Below are 16,338 nucleotides of genomic sequence, written 5' to 3'. Positions count from 1 at the left end.
CTTCCTATTTTATGACTACTATGACTAATGTTTCTTATTTAACACATAAAAAGGCAAAATTACTTTGTAGTAATGAATATTATGCATTATATATACATGAACATTTGCTTGATTCACTTTATCCGTTTAATCCACGTTTATTTTGTGCTTCGCTACCACCACCCTCCCAAGAGAAATCACCAAAAAATGAGAGAAAAAAGTTGCGTAGAGACTTGAATGCAATGGTAACGCTATTTTTCTACAAATTGCCAGTAATTGAAATTGTTTAGCGTATGACTAGCATATAACAGAGATATATTTAACCACTCAGCCGATGTCATGGTCCATCTAAGAGATCACAGAGTGACATCTAAACGATCATCGATATGTTGATGGAGTCAACCATCAACACCTTCTCACGCTCAGGACAAGACATTCAACTCATCATTATGGCCTAGCTATCTTAGAGTTTCGAATAGAAACAAAGAATATATACTACAGAAATGATTCTGTGAAGTACAATCTTACGTTACATTGACCTTTTTGGTAAATATGTTGAAAAGACTACAGATAAATTGGTGACCAGCTGTAGACCTCCACGCACAGCTTGATTCAGTTGCTGTGTCGCCTCAGAAATGCTATCTTTATACTTTTTCAAATAGCTGGTGACATACTTTGTTGATGTAACCTCCGGTTGGAGGTCTTCTATTAAAAAAAAGAGACACCTAGTGGCAAAATTATCGACTACATAATACAAAATGCAACATTGTCAATTATTTCTCAAATTAGTTATTTAAATTTAAAAAAAAAACATTTGAAATGCCACTAGAGGCCTCTAGGCAAGGACGTCCAAGGGGGGTAAAGGGGTGATTACCCCCCAAATAAAAAGCTTTGACGCCCCTGCCTCTATGACGTCACAGGGAGGATTTATGATATACTTGGTCCCCCTACCAAATATCTCTTTTCTGTCAAAACATCCTGCCGGGGTATTAGGTTAAGTAACACCCAACAGACAACCAACTATTTGATTGCAAGACCTTTGTCTGCAAGTTATTAGGCGATGTTAGGCCGAAATTCGAACTCACCACCTCCCTGATGATAATACTGACAATGCTTCATTGCGTTAAATCGGGAAATAATCGTTCTTGTTAAAAGAAGGTGTATCAACTTTTTTTTTTATAGCTAGCCGGTTCTTTTAGTAAGTAGTAGATGTAAAATTTTTCATAGAATTCAGATATGCAATCGTTTTTTTTGTAGACCTCTTATTTTTTAAGTAATTTAAGTTTTTTTAAAAAATAATTAAGTCGGTTTTAAGGTACTAAAACGCAACAAAATAAAAGAAGAAAATAGCCAGTAAGAACAAAAATAGTAAGATCTTTAATTTGACACCTTACTTTTAAAATTCTGTTGAGTAATTATTGAAAAAATCTATTTTTTTAACCTCTGTTTAATAAAAACTTTAGACCAAAATATTTTCTCAAACAGACATAAAAAACATGGGTTCATATATACCTTTAGAATCAGAAAAATATTACGAATCCATTGTAAGCAAAATTGAAAAAAAGTAAAAAAATTAAAAAATTAAAAAATGGCCAATTGTATTTTTTGTTCTGGCAACACTATCGTCTTCCCTTTTTTACCCCCTCTTTACCCCCTCTATACCCCCTTCCCATTTTTATACTCAATTCAAAAGTTAAGACGTTGCCTGTACAATATAATATAATATTTTCATATAATTCCTTTTATTGTAGTTTATATACTATATTGTAAACTTTTTTTTTTCAATTTTGCTTACAATGGATTCGGAATATTTTTCTGATTCTAAAGGTATATATGAACCCATATTTTTTTACTTGTGAAATGATAATATTGAGTTCAAAGTTTTTATTCTCGTGGGTTTAAAAAAATCGATTTTTTCAATAATTACCTGACAGAATTGAAAAAGTAAGGTGTCAAATTAAAGATCTTACTATTTTTGTTCATAATGGCCATTTTCTTTCTTTTTTTTGTTGCATTTTAGTACCTTAAAATCGACTTAATTTTTTTTTTTAAAACTTAAATTACTTAAAAAATAAGAGGTCTACAAAAAAACCGATTGCATATCTGAATTCTATGAAAAAATTACATCTACTACTTACTAAAAGGACCGGCTAGCTATAAAAAAAAAAGTTGATAATTTACCCCTCCTCCTTCAAAACTTTACATTACATTTGATTATGCCCCCTAAATCTTTGAATCTCCTCATTTTACCCCCCTAAAAATAAAAAGCTTGGACGTCTCTGGATGGAGGTATTTATTTTTGACATTTCATTTCTTATAATTGATAAATATCGAATTTTTAATTGTTTTAAACAATTTCAGATTAATGTTGTCTCTTTATTTTATTTTAAGAATAGTTTTTTATCGCATAGTATTATAAACAGCTTTCCGCGGAAATGAAAATAAAATATATAAGATTAAAATCAGTTTTGCTAGACCCGAGTGGCCAAAGGCACTGACTAACAAAACTTTTAATAATTCTATGACTTTTATTTCAATACTCACGGAAAACTGTCTATAATACGATGCTATACACCAATATGGATGAGAACCGGTTCTAATCCATCGGATTTTAATCGGTTTCAAAACCATACTTTAATAATAAATCTAAAGACAGTAAGTTTAATGGTGTAAAAACCACAAATCTAGAACTACAAAAACACTGTCATTACGATACCTTATTATAGGAGCGAAACTACTACATATGTACATATATTCGATTCTGAAGGCATGTCTCTAAGTTCATAACGTTGACCAAATGTGTATAACTTTTCCAGTATTGCTTCGAAACTTCCGCTGAATTAGAACCGGTTCTAAGCCATACTGGACTAAAGAAACTGGTTTTAGTTATTTTATTTTAATATCCGTTGAAAGGTGTATATAATACGGAAGCTTTACAAAGTGTCTAAAAAAATCAGCCATGTGACGTCATTTTTATACGAATTGATAAGGTTATTGTTCTTTTTAATTCATTCCTGTCGACCATTTTTTTATGATGATTATTATATAACTTTAATTCTTATGGCTTTTTGTGATTAATATTGTCCTTGTTATTCTTTTATGGTAGTTGCTTTTGATTTATTTCAATAATTTGTATCCAACAATTAAAACAAGGGAGATGTAATCTGAAGAAAACAACATTGCTAGTGGTCAGGGCTCGGCAGTCGCGCGTCAGTCGCGACTTAGCCTCAAATTTAAACCCGTTTGGGTGATTTGAAATTTTGTTGTTGAAAATGCAATATCTTAAACTTTCAGCTCATTTAAATATTGTAAAAGGTTGATTTCACTGAGGTTTACAGACGACTGAGGCGCGGCTGCCGAGCCTTGCCAGAATATGTGTCATCTTTTAAACGCAAAGCTTTTCTATAATTAGGGTCTGTCAGTACGTCCGCAACGAAGACCTTTTTAGTCATGTAAGAGTTCCCTTCTTTATAGGCATTATAAACACCTCTTTAAACAGCCATTCTATTTTGGTTTTAAATTATGTTAAAAAGCATTTTTCTTAAAATTGAAAATCATTATATAAAAAGTTTGCAAAACCGTATAAAATTACTTTAATTTCAATATTGTGTAATATTAAATTCAAAATAATATAATTGACCAATTTTAAGTTGGTTACTATTAAAGAAAAATCAAATTTTAAGGTCAGTTGAATTTAATTCCCGAATGTGTACACAGTTTTCTCGGTGTTTCCTCATCCTATCTCAATATTTACTACTAGCTAAAAAAAGCTTCAAACTTCTAAAAAAAATCAAAATTTGAAAAATTAAAATCTTGAATGTATAATGTTTAAATCATTTATAGATTCAAATTTAGATTTTTTTTTAAGGGGGGGGGGGGAGTTTGAAGTTTTTTAACTAGTAGTAATAATTGAGGTATGATGAGGAAACACCGAGGAAACTGTGTACACATTCAGCAATTCAAATTCAACTGATCAATTTTAAGCATTTTCTAGCAGGGATACATGGATGTATTCCAAATAGATCTAAAATTCATTTTTCTTGGCTGTTTTGGACTTTGAGTACCAGATCAAATGCAACTTTTATTTTTTTGGCTAATTTTAAAGACTATGGGGACTAGCGCAAATAATGCCGCTGAATTTGTTATGCTGATAGCAGACCCAACTCAATCAAAATAACAACACAAGCAAACAACAAAATTCATATTGAATAGAGATACTTATTTTGGCTTTAACAATTTTTTTTTTCTCAAAAAACATCCCACTTAAAACAATATTTCTGTAATAAACAATCGATTAATTCCTCATATTTCAAGATAAAAAACTTGTTTGATTTTATTGTTGGTTTCTCATAGGTATATATTGCATAACTGAGTTCATTCTTAAATAACAGCTGAGCTGATAAGAATACAAAACCATCTTAACCATGAGCAGAATTAACCATCTATCTTAAATAGTAGCCGAGTAAATCCCATTTCTTTAAAATTGTTATAGACTGACAGATAAACAGAAAAAGTAATTTATTGTTTCAATTTTGCACCTCCATTTTTCCCTTCGAATACAGACCCATAGATGCTAAAAGCGCAACCGCTATTAGAGAAAAAAAAACTTTATTTCAAAGAAGAAGAAGATTTCATAACCAACAAAAAAATTTAAATATTTTGAAAGTGGAACGTCGAGAAAAATTAATAATAATTTGGATATTTTAGTGAAATATATTTCAGAATAAAGGGAAACTCCTCAATTCTGATTTTAAACAAATTATAGGTTAACATTCTCAAAATTTATGGTCCCCTTGTAGCGACTTGACCCATACAAAGGGTCAAAATTTACAGAGATGCTTTGTTATAGTCCAGAGTAGAGTTAAGGCTATTTGGTGAATTTTTAATTTAACAAGGATGACAACACCCATAAAAAATGCTCTGAAAAGGTATGACAGACGAACATTAACTCTTGTAGAGTGTCAAAATATAAGTTTTGACAAAATTAAAAGTAAATTTGTTGCAAAACTTCATAAATACAGAATACGGTTAAAGGACATACTGTCATTTTTAGGACTTGATTATGGAGATACTTTGCTTTAATTATTGTACCTTATTGTAATAGGAATCAGTACACCAAAAAATTTGATCAATCGGATAATTATATCACAAAAAAATTGTTGAAAAATAAAAATTAACATGTTTAAAATGAAGGTACAGACATTCTGGTAACGATTAAAGTTGCTACGCTTTATAAATCGTACCTAACCTTTTCAGCAATCATCATGCAAAGTTGGAAATCAATAGGACAATTCTAACATGCCTAAATTAACAAAAAAAAACTATCCGTTATGGACGTACGGACGGACAGACCGACCCTAATTATAGAAAAGCTTCTCTTTTAACAAGCGATACGTCCTTAGTAACTAGGGGATTTAGGAAAAAAAATCCTAAAATAGAATTACCTAAACAATTCTAGACCTATGTAAAGCTTCCCGAGAATTGCGAAATGTATCCTAACAAACAAAAATATTCATTTATATTCTGATTATTCAGTTCTGACACTCTACAAGTGTTCATGTTCGTTTGTCCTATCGTTTCAGAGCTTTGCTTTCATGGATGCTGTCATCCTTGTTTTTATAAAACTTTAATAATAATCTAAAGATAAGGAATGTCCCTTTAAAGATTGGATTCACGTAGCGAAGTAAATTGAAAATGATTGCCACTGGGCTAAAATTTCAAACACTTTTTAAATGAATCTTTCAAAGAAGTTGTATCAACTTTTTTTTTTATAGCTAGCCGGTCCTATTAGTAAGTAGTAGATGTAATTTTTTCATAGAATTCAGATATGCAATCGGTTTTTTTGTAGACCTCTTATTTTTTAAGTAATTTAAGTTTTAAAAAAAAAAATTAAGTCGATTTTAAGGTACTAAAATGCAACAAAAAAAAGAAAGAAAATCGATTTTTTCAATAATTACCTGACAGAATTGAAAAAGTAAGGTGTCAAATTAAAGATCTTACTATTTTTGTTCATAATGGCCATTTTCTTTCTTTTTTTTGTTGCATTTTAGTACCTTAAAATCGACTTAATTTTTTTTTTTAAAACTTAAATTACTTAAAAAATAAGAGGTCTACAAAAAAACCGATTGCATATCTGAATTCTATGAAAAAATTACATCTACTACTTACTAAAAGGACCGGCTAGCTATAAAAAAAAAAGTTGATACAACTTCTTTGAAAGATTCATTTAAAAAGTGTTTGAAATTTTAGCCCAGTGGCAATCATTTTCAATTTACTTCGCTACGTGAATCCAATCTTTAAAGGGACATTCCTTATCTTTAGATTATTATTAAAGTTTTATAAAAACAAGGATGACAGCATCCATGAAAGCAAAGCTCTGAAACGATAGGACAAACGAACATGAACACTTGTAGAGTGTCAGAACTGAATAATCAGAATATAAATGAATATTTTTGTTTGTTAGGATACATTTCGCAATTCTCGGGAAGCTTTACATAGGTCTAGAATTGTTTAGGTAATTCTATTTTAGGATTTTTTTTCCTAAATCCCCTAGTTACTAAGGACGTATCGCTTGTTAAAAGAGAAGCTTTTCTATAATTAGGGTCGGTCTGTCCGTCCGTACGTCCATAACGGATAGTTTTTTTTTGTTAATTTAGGCATGTTAGAATTGTCCTATTGATTTCCAACTTTGCATGATGATTGCTGAAAAGGTTAGGTACGATTTATAAAGCGTAGCAACTTTAATCGTTACCAGAATGTCTGTACCTTCATTTTAAACATGTTAATTTTTATTTTTCAACAATTTTTTTGTGATATAATTATCCGATTGATCAAATTTTTTGGTGTACTGATTCCTATTACAATAAGGTACAATAATTAAAGCAAAGTATCTCCATAATCAAGTCCTAAAAATGACAGTATGTCCTTTAACCGTATTCTGTATTTATGAAGTTTTGCAACAAATTTACTTTTAATTTTGTCAAAACTTATATTTTGACACTCTACAAGAGTTAATGTTCGTCTGTCATACCTTTTCAGAGCATTTTTTATGGGTGTTGTCATCCTTGTTAAATTAAAAATTCACCAAATAGCCTTAACTCTACTCTGGACTATAACAAAGCATCTCTGTAAATTTTGACCCTTTGTATGGGTCAAGTCGCTACAAGGGGACCATAAATTTTGAGAATGTTAACCTATAATTTGTTTAAAATCAGAATTGAGGAGTTTCCCTTTATTCTGAAATATATTTCACTAAAATATCCAAATTATTATTAATTTTTCTCGACGTTCCACTTTCAAAATATTTAAATTTTTTTGTTGGTTATGAAATCTTCTTCTTCTTTGAAATAAAGTTTTTTTTTCTCTAATAGCGGTTGCGCTTTTAGCATCTATGGGTCTGTATTCGAAGGGAAAAATGGAGGTGCAAAATTGAAACAATAAATTACTTTTTCTGTTTATCTGTCAGTCTATAACAATTTTAAAGAAATGGGATTTACTCGGCTACTATTTAAGATAGATGGTTAATTCTGCTCATGGTTAAGATGGTTTTGTATTCTTATCAGCTCAGCTGTTATTTAAGAATGAACTCAGTTATGCAATATATACCTATGAGAAACCAACAATAAAATCAAACAAGTTTTTTATCTTGAAATATGAGGAATTAATCGATTGTTTATTACAGAAATATTGTTTCTATTAAGTGAGATGTTATTTGAGAAAAAAAAATTGTTAAAGCCAAAATAAGTATCTCTATTCAATATGAATTTTGTTGTCTGCTTGTGTTGTTATTTTGATTGAGTTGGGTCTGCTATCAGCATAACAAATTCAGCGGCATTATTTGCGCTAGTCCCCATAGTCTTTAAAATTAGCCAAAATAATGAAAGTTGCATTAATTCTGGTACTTAAAGTCCAAACCATCCAAGAAAAATGAATTTTAGATCTATTTGGAATACATCCATGTATCCCTGCGAGAAAATGTTTAAAATTTGATTTTACTTTAATAGTAACCAACTTAAAATTGGTCAATTATATTATTTTGAATTTAATATTACACAATATTAAAATTAAAGTAATTTTATACGGTTTTGCAAACTTTTTATATAATGATATTTAATTTTAAAAAAAATGCTTTTTAACATAATTTAAAACCAAAATAGCTTTATTTATAGTGCCTATAAAAATGGGAACTGTAACATGACTAAAAATGTCTTCGTTGCGGACGTACTGACAGACCCTAATCAGTGGCGTGCGAACCGAAGGGGGCATTTGGGGCAATCGCCCCCCCCTAGCAACCAAAACGCCCCCCCCTGCCCCCCCCTAGCCACCGCCCCCCCTGCCCCCCCCTAAATGTTGAAAAATGCCCCATTTTGCCCCCCCCTGGTCAATAAAAATGCCCCTTTTTGCCCCCTACCCTACAAAAAGCAAAACTATCCCAGTTTCAAAAAAAAGATTAAGAAATACTCCAAAAAAAATTTTTTGGCGCTTCGCGCCAACCAGACAGTTACTATTCAAACAGCAAATTTTTTACCAAATTTTTAAATTAGTGTAGAAATTAGGTTATAATCTTTTTTCACTGAACATAACAAACCAGGTAATAGGAAGTATTTTATTTTGTATAATATAAACTTTTTACCAAAGAAATTTTGTACATCCCCAATGATGATACACAAAATCACAAACCCTTATTTAGAATACAATTAGTGGATGAAATGTATGGAAACTCGACTTAATTAACCAACCAATCAAAATTCCATTAAAGTCCCCAAAGTTGTTGAGCCAACGAATAAGAAAATTTTATATGAAATATTGGGGACTAGTGTAATAATTAGCCCAAAAACCCCTCCCTCCCTGCATATTTGAAGAAAAAAATTTGCGCTTCGCGCCCTTCCAAACGGTTTCTGCTTTTTATCACATTGCATTGTATATTGTGTTTTTATTTCTTTAAAAACATGTGTAAACAACAAATATTTAATCAAAAAGTTATTTTATATAAAAAAGAAACAGCGTTGATATTTATCTAAGCTTTTTTCTCAACACTGTATGTCTGTCTAAATGAATAACTATATATGATGTCATTTTATTTTCAGGATAAGTTTATCATTTTTTTGTGTACATACCCTTACAAAAAGACATTTTTTTTTATGGCAATTTTTATTAAAAACCATTAAAACTAACTACACTCTATATTCCTAACCTGATCAAATACGCCACTCTTGTTGTCTTTAATTGATTTTAGTTCAAAGGGGGAGTAAATATTTTAGGTGCGCTTCACGCACTGCCCTTATAAATCCTTGGAAACACCACTTAATCAAAAATTAACAGAGTTTTAAAGTGCCATTTAAAGAGGGTAGGATATGTTGATATAACTTTTTAGCTTCTCTATAATTCACTATGGCTGTCAGTACGCAATGCTAAGGGGGAAATGTGATTTTTTCAACTGCAATTAAAGATAGAAGGGGTAAACTTAATGTTAACATTCCCATCATTATGGAGTATAATTAACTATTAAAAATTCATGGAGGTTGGACTGCTTTTCAGGATGTTTTGGCTATTTTTGTATCTTTTAAATTTCAGGTATAGTCCCTTTTGTGACATTGCCTCTTAAGGTGCATTTCGTCGTATTTTCACAGTAGCTTTTCACCTATTTATAGCTCCTGCGGGGCCAATTGCCTAACCCTGCAAGGAAATCACCTGACCTAACTTAACCTAGAATAACCTTTTAAAAGCTACTATGAAAATACGACAAAATGCCCCTTAAGAGGCGTTGCCACAAAAGAGACTATACCCTATATTTCTAAGAGATTTTTATATCTGTAGATGAAAGGACAAGTAATTTTTTTGTGGATTATAATATTTAAAAAAATAAAATTTCTCGCTGATTCGAGCATCCAGTATGTAATTTACTTTGACTGTCATCACACAACATACAGAAAAAAGGATTTGTGACTTTTTCTACCTAAAATATATATTTATTTCAACAGATGCTCTTTGAATTTACTTGTCTGTATTCTTATTCATGATTTTTTGTGCTTTGCTACTTAAAGATGTTGTCATCCTTGTTGTCATACAATAAATAAATATTTAAAATCAGTTTTACATATTAGGTTAATTTTTGGTAAATTATTTCCAAAATGAGTGTTTTTATCTCCCCCCCGAAAAAAAAATTTTGAGGTTATTCATCCTTCCTGCTGAGATTTTATAACATCCCCTTCCACCCATAAAAAATGTTTTGTGGTGGGGGGGGGGGGGGAGGGGAGGTTAAATTATCTTCTGTACTTTTTTTTCAAAGATGCTTTCTAGCTCCCTTCCCTTCGGTCATTGCAGGGTGGGGAGAAGGGATGGGGGAGAAGAGATGAGGGGGGGGGGGAAAGATGATGTGGGATATAAATGGGAAAAAGGGATGGGGGAAGGGAAGGGGAAGAAGGGATAAGAACTAGAAGGCCCATAATCAAATAATCCCACCCCTTAAAACGCCCTTATTTAAAATTAGTATATATAATCAAAATGCCCCCCCCTAGACAAAGTGCTTCGCACGCCACTGACCCTAATTATAGAAAAGCTTTGCGTTTAAAAGATGACACTTATTTTGGCAAGGCTCGGCAGCCGCGCCTCAGTCGTCTGTAAACCTTAGTAAAATCAACCTTTTACATAATATTAAAATGAGCTGAAAGTCTAAACCTGACCCAAATATTGCAATTTCAACAAAAAAATTTCAAATCACCCAAACGGGTTTAAATTTGAGGCTTAGTCGCGACTGACGCGCGACTGCCGAGCCCTGGCCCTAGCAATGTTGTTTTCTTCAGATTACATCTCCCTTGTTTTAATTGTTGGATACAAATTATTGAAATAAATCAAAAGCAACTACCATAAAAGAATAACAAGGACATTATCAATCACAAAAAGCCATAAAAATTAAAAGTTATATAATAATCAATATATAAAAATGGTCGACAGGAATGAATTATAAAGAACAATAACCTTATCACATCGTATAAAAATGACGTCACATGGCTGATTTTTTTGAGACACTTTGTAAAGCTTCCGTATTATAGACACCTTTCCACGGATATTAAAATAAAATAAGTAAAACCAGTTTTGTTAGTCCAGTATGGCTTAGAACCGGTTCTAATCCAGCGGAATTAATCAATTTCGATGCAATACTGGAAAAGTTATACACATTGGAAAAAATCAAAGATTTGGTCAACGTTATGAACTTAGAGACATACCTTCAGAATTGAATATATGTACATATATATGTAGTAGCTTCGCTAATAATAAGGTATCGTAATGACAGTGTTTTTGTAGTTCTAGATTTGTGGTTTTTACACCATTAAACTTACTGTCTTTAAATTTATTATTAAAGTATGGTTTTGAAACCGATTAAAATCCGATGGATTATAACCGGTTCTCATCCATATTGAAAAATCGTGTATAGCATCGTATTATAGACTTATCATAGAATTATTAAAAGCTTTGTTAGCCAGTGCCTTTGGCCTCTCGGGTTTAACAAAACTGGTTTTAATCTTATATTTTTTATTTTCATCTCCGCGGAAAGCTGTTTATGATACTATGCGATAGAAAACTATTCTTAAAATAAAATAAAGAGACAACATTAATCTGAAATTGTTTAAAAACAATTAAAAATTAGATATTTATCAATAATAAGAAACGAAATGTTATAAAAAATATCACCATCCTTTTATATAAAGCATTAAGATGTTTTGTTTATCAGCTAACCAATGAACCGATTGGGTCATTAATTTAATGGAACCTTCATATAGATCACTTGATGGTTTTATACTATTTTCAATAATTAAAAGTCGTTTTGGAGTGTTAGAGCAATGTATTTCCTGCAGGCTTCCTTTAAATATGCTCGCATTTGTCTTGAAGGAATCATTCGAATAATTTTACAGAAAGGGGTTATAGGCTTGTGAATTACACTGGTACCCAAAGTTCTTGTAAGCTCCTTACATTGAGCACTTTTATTGAATTTTAATTTGTTCGTTTCAAACTAGCAGTGGCCTAACTTATCAACCAAATTTTTTATTCTACAGAAGATGTATTTCTGTTTATCATCACTGAGTTTGTATATAAATGTATCGCCCATCGACTTTTCCCTTAAGATACCTAGTTGTTGAAAAAGGCCCCGGGTTGGTATTTTACAAAGTCTCTCAACTTGAATCTAAACCTATAGTTCTTTATAAGTATTGAATAGTTATTTATGGCATCATATTATAGACAGCTTCCCCTCTATTGTCAGAAAAAGGAAGGAAGATGAAAATAAATTGTATATAAGCTTGCTTAAAAACATGATTATTTTTAAGGACTTGATTATAGAGAAGCTTCACTTATATTACTGTCCAAGTAATCATATACTAAAAACCAAATGGATATAAAAAGTTGGTAAAAATACCACTGAAATTTAATTGCAAAAATATTTTTGCACAGGTGTTACACTTTGTGTATGTTAAAAATGCGGAAATAAGTGCACACCTTGTGCAAAATGTCTTGATAATATCTTAGTATATCATTTCTGTTTTTCTGTCTTCATAAGTTTTATGTAAAGTAGAGAAAATCATTTTTTTGTCCCATCACAAACTTTGGTATTTACTATTTCTTTGGTTGTATAACTTATATCTCACCCAGGGATTTTAAGTTACTAGACAGTGTTCAATAGATTGATATAAATCCTTAATAATTGTATAAAAATAAATTCTTTTGTGAATTACAATTATTAGTTGAAAAGTTTGGATACTCAATGATTGACACCAACCAATCAGAATTTATTTCAAGTACTGGGTTATAAATCTTTTGGTTCTAGTGTTATTTACTTGCCAATGTCCCCTGCCTTCCTCGTTTTTTTTTATCTAAAAAATACAGGATCACAGGATTACCTAAGAGGTACAACCTTATCAATTCGGCAGTTACAGAGTTCTTAAGCTTCAGACAGACAGACATCGTACTAATAGAAGCCGAGCATTTTGATATATTCAATAAGAGATATAAGTTTTCCGGAATTGTAATGTAGGGAGTAGATTTGAAATCTGCATCAAATTTTAAGGATTTTTTATAAAATTCGTTTTTTGTATAATTCTTTATCTAAAAGCGGAAATACAAATTAAGTTAATTAATTTTGGCATCTGTGATTGGTGGATTTAAAAAATCTTCGCTCTGATTGGATGTCGTACATCATTCAACCAATTAGAGCGCAGGTAGTTTAAAATCCACCTATCCTATTGGTCATAATTAATTAACTTAAAATGTATTTTCGCTTTTAGATAAAGAATGTAACAAAAAACGAATTTTATAAAAAATCCTTAAAATTTGATGCAGATTTCAAATCTACTCCCTACATTAAAATTCCGGAAAACTTATATCTCTTAATATTCAAGCCACAGTTGTGCGCGGCTGCCGAGGTCTGCTAAATTATTCATAGCATTATGTAATCTTCAAATATTAACCATGCCCAAAAAAAGTTTTATGATTGAGTAAACAATTTAAATTTTTATATTATTTTGAATTATTGTGCATCACTTCATGGGTATAAATCTTAATAGTGTGGCTTGTGTCTAGCAAGAAAAAAAAGTAGTGCTTGAAAAGTGTCAATAGTGTTGCTTTTTTCAAGCTAGAAAGAACCACAAAAATTATTAATGTTTTGATTAAAAACATCACTAAATACTAAGATAATAAAAACTTCTAATTATATTAGTTTTTCTTGTCATGATTCAGGCATATAACCCGGGTTTTTTTTATAAATTATATATTCTACTAGTAGTGTCTAACTTTAGTAGAACTTTTCAAGAAAAAGGTTTTTATTTATTGAAGCAAAAATCTCTGAAATGGCTGAACCTAATGTGTTATGTTGGGTGTAACAAAAGGGTATGGTAAAGTTCATTGTAGATTGTGTTTAATTTGAGCCACATATGAATATATTATTATTTATTAGTTGACTGTACCACGGTGTTTAATTTGAGCCACATATGAATATATTATTATTTATTAGTTGACTGTACCACGGTGTTTAATTTGAGCCACATATGAATATATTATTATTTATTAGTTGACTGTGCCACGGTGTTTAATCATGTTCTTGGTAGGAATTAATGTTGGTATCCACAGAATACAGCTAATCAACAATCCATTTTAGTTTTACTTATATTCAGCTTATACCAACAATGAAATTAATTTGGAAAAAATCACGAAACCTATTCGTGTTTTTCAGCTGTCGTTGGGGGGCAATACATTGTAAAATTGACAACTTCTCCATTTGCCCCCCAAATATTATTTTAGATTTATTTCGCTTGTTGGTTATACCTTATACCTTACTAATACCTATATCTAGTTTTGAAAAGAACAAGGTTGGCAACATCCATAAAAGCGAAGCTTTAAAACGGTAAGACAAATGAACATTAACACTTGTAGAGTGTTAGATATATAGGCAGAATATTTAGCATAAGTCTAAACAAAATTGTTATTAAATTTGTTGCAAAACTTCTTAAGTACAGGATACTTTTTAAGGGCATACTTACATTTTTTGGGCTTGATTATAGAGATGCTTCGCCTATAACATTGTACCTTGTGGTAATAGGAATCAGTATTTCAAAAATAAGATGAATAGGATAATTATAATATACATAACTTTGTTGTTAAAAAAATCTGCATGTTTCTGGTAACGATTATACAGTTCCTACGCTTCCTCAATCATAAATAATCATCATAGAATTCATCATGCAAAGTTGGAAATCAATAGGACAATTCTAACTTGTTTAAATGAACGAAAAGAGCTAACTGTCCAAGACGGACCTTAATTATAGAAAAGCTTCGCTTTTAAAAGTAAACAAAAAAATTAGAGAGATTTTTTCCTAATGGGAGATATGACAGTAATATTCATAATGTACAGAAAATTTAATTTGTCCCAAAAAAGAAGAAAATTATTCTCAGTTGTAACCTAAAGAGAATCGTTGACAAAGCCCAAATTGTGTCAAAAATCAATTATTTGACGTCATAAAAATGAGAATCGTTTTGTCATCAAACGGTTTAATCACACATAAAAAACACATAAAAGTAACACCTTTTGTCAAAGTGAGGGTAATGATTTTGCTATCTTATTCTATTTGTAATAATGTATTGTATTTATTAATGTGTATAAAATCGTGTATGGGGTTTCAAATCATAAATGCATTACACACAATACACGGGGTATCCTAACAAAACAGTGGATAAAAAATGTTGAAGAAGCCCAATTTGTACCACTTTTGATTCCTGTGACGTCATAAAATGAGGGAGATGAGAGGAGAATTGGGAAAGAAAACTCCTAAGAAAGAGATGGAGAATCCCTCATTTTTATTGCGTCACAGGAATCAAAAGTGGTAAAGATTGGGCGTCGCCAAAAAAGTTGAAATGACAATTACACAATCAAACACATGGATAAACTTGTATAGATACTCTAGTATTAATGCCTAAATCAAAACGTAGTAGTTACTTGACTTATAGTGGTAAAAACATTACTATAAATAAATGTCCACCAAGCATTTTTAAACTACTACAGTATTCCAATTATGTGTAATACTTATGGAGTATTTAAATAATTGTACTTGTTAAAAATAGATCATTACAGCCTTCGGGTAGCAGATCTATAGTATAGATGTATATACAGACAACTACCTCCCTTCCTTTTCAATGACTTTTTTCGTCTGCTTTTATATTATTTTCTGCTACTTGGCTGTGTTAATATAAGCGACACCATTGGTTGATTTTCAATGACCCAATAGAAAGGTTGCACAAGGTTGATGCGATGGGAAGATACGGTTATTTAACCCTTTCTCTACGGGTCTTAATTTTTATTTTATTTTCCGAATACTCCCGTAGTATTGCATGGCTACTGGACAATAGGCACACATAATACATCATGCATGCCAGAAATAATACAAAGGAGGGAAAAAATGGAAAGCAGGTTTTATATTCTACTTTTTAAATTCACTAGCGGCTTCGCCACTAGCCTCTAGGGGCTTTGCCCAAAGAAGTAATTAGAAAAAAAATTTAGTACATGTGGTGGATCTTCATCATCTCCATCATCAAAAAAAAATGAGGGGGAATTTTTTTGGGGGGGGTTGGGGGTGTCCCACGCCCCAAGAAAATAGCCTAAAACCACCACAGGACCAGTAGGTATATTCCCTGAAGAGTAGAATACGATCGGTTCAGTGGTTACCGAGATCTTAAGGGACGGACAGACGGACAGACAGACAGACGGACAGACAGACAGACGGACAGACAGATAGACAGACGGACAGACAGACGGACGGACAGACATCATTCTACTTTGTATTATAGATATTTGTTAGCAACGCAGCTATTCTATGA

General features: G+C 31.3%; 1 non-coding gene across 1 annotated transcript; it reads right to left on the bottom strand.

Annotated features, from left to right (window-relative positions):
* Positions 1-301: 301 nt before the first annotated feature.
* Positions 302-505, bottom strand: LOC145330912 (small nucleolar RNA U3). The gene has a single exon (XR_013883586.1). It is a non-coding gene; the product is annotated as a small nucleolar RNA U3 (small nucleolar RNA).
* Between the last annotated feature and the right edge of the window lie 15,833 nt (positions 506-16,338).

Source organism: Acartia tonsa, chromosome 10 (assembly GCF_053477335.1).
Source record: "Acartia tonsa isolate MP-2025a chromosome 10, ASM5347733v1, whole genome shotgun sequence".
Lineage (NCBI taxonomy): Eukaryota > Metazoa > Arthropoda > Copepoda > Calanoida > Acartiidae > Acartia > Acartia tonsa.
This window is presented reverse-complemented; position numbering and strand designations above follow the sequence as displayed.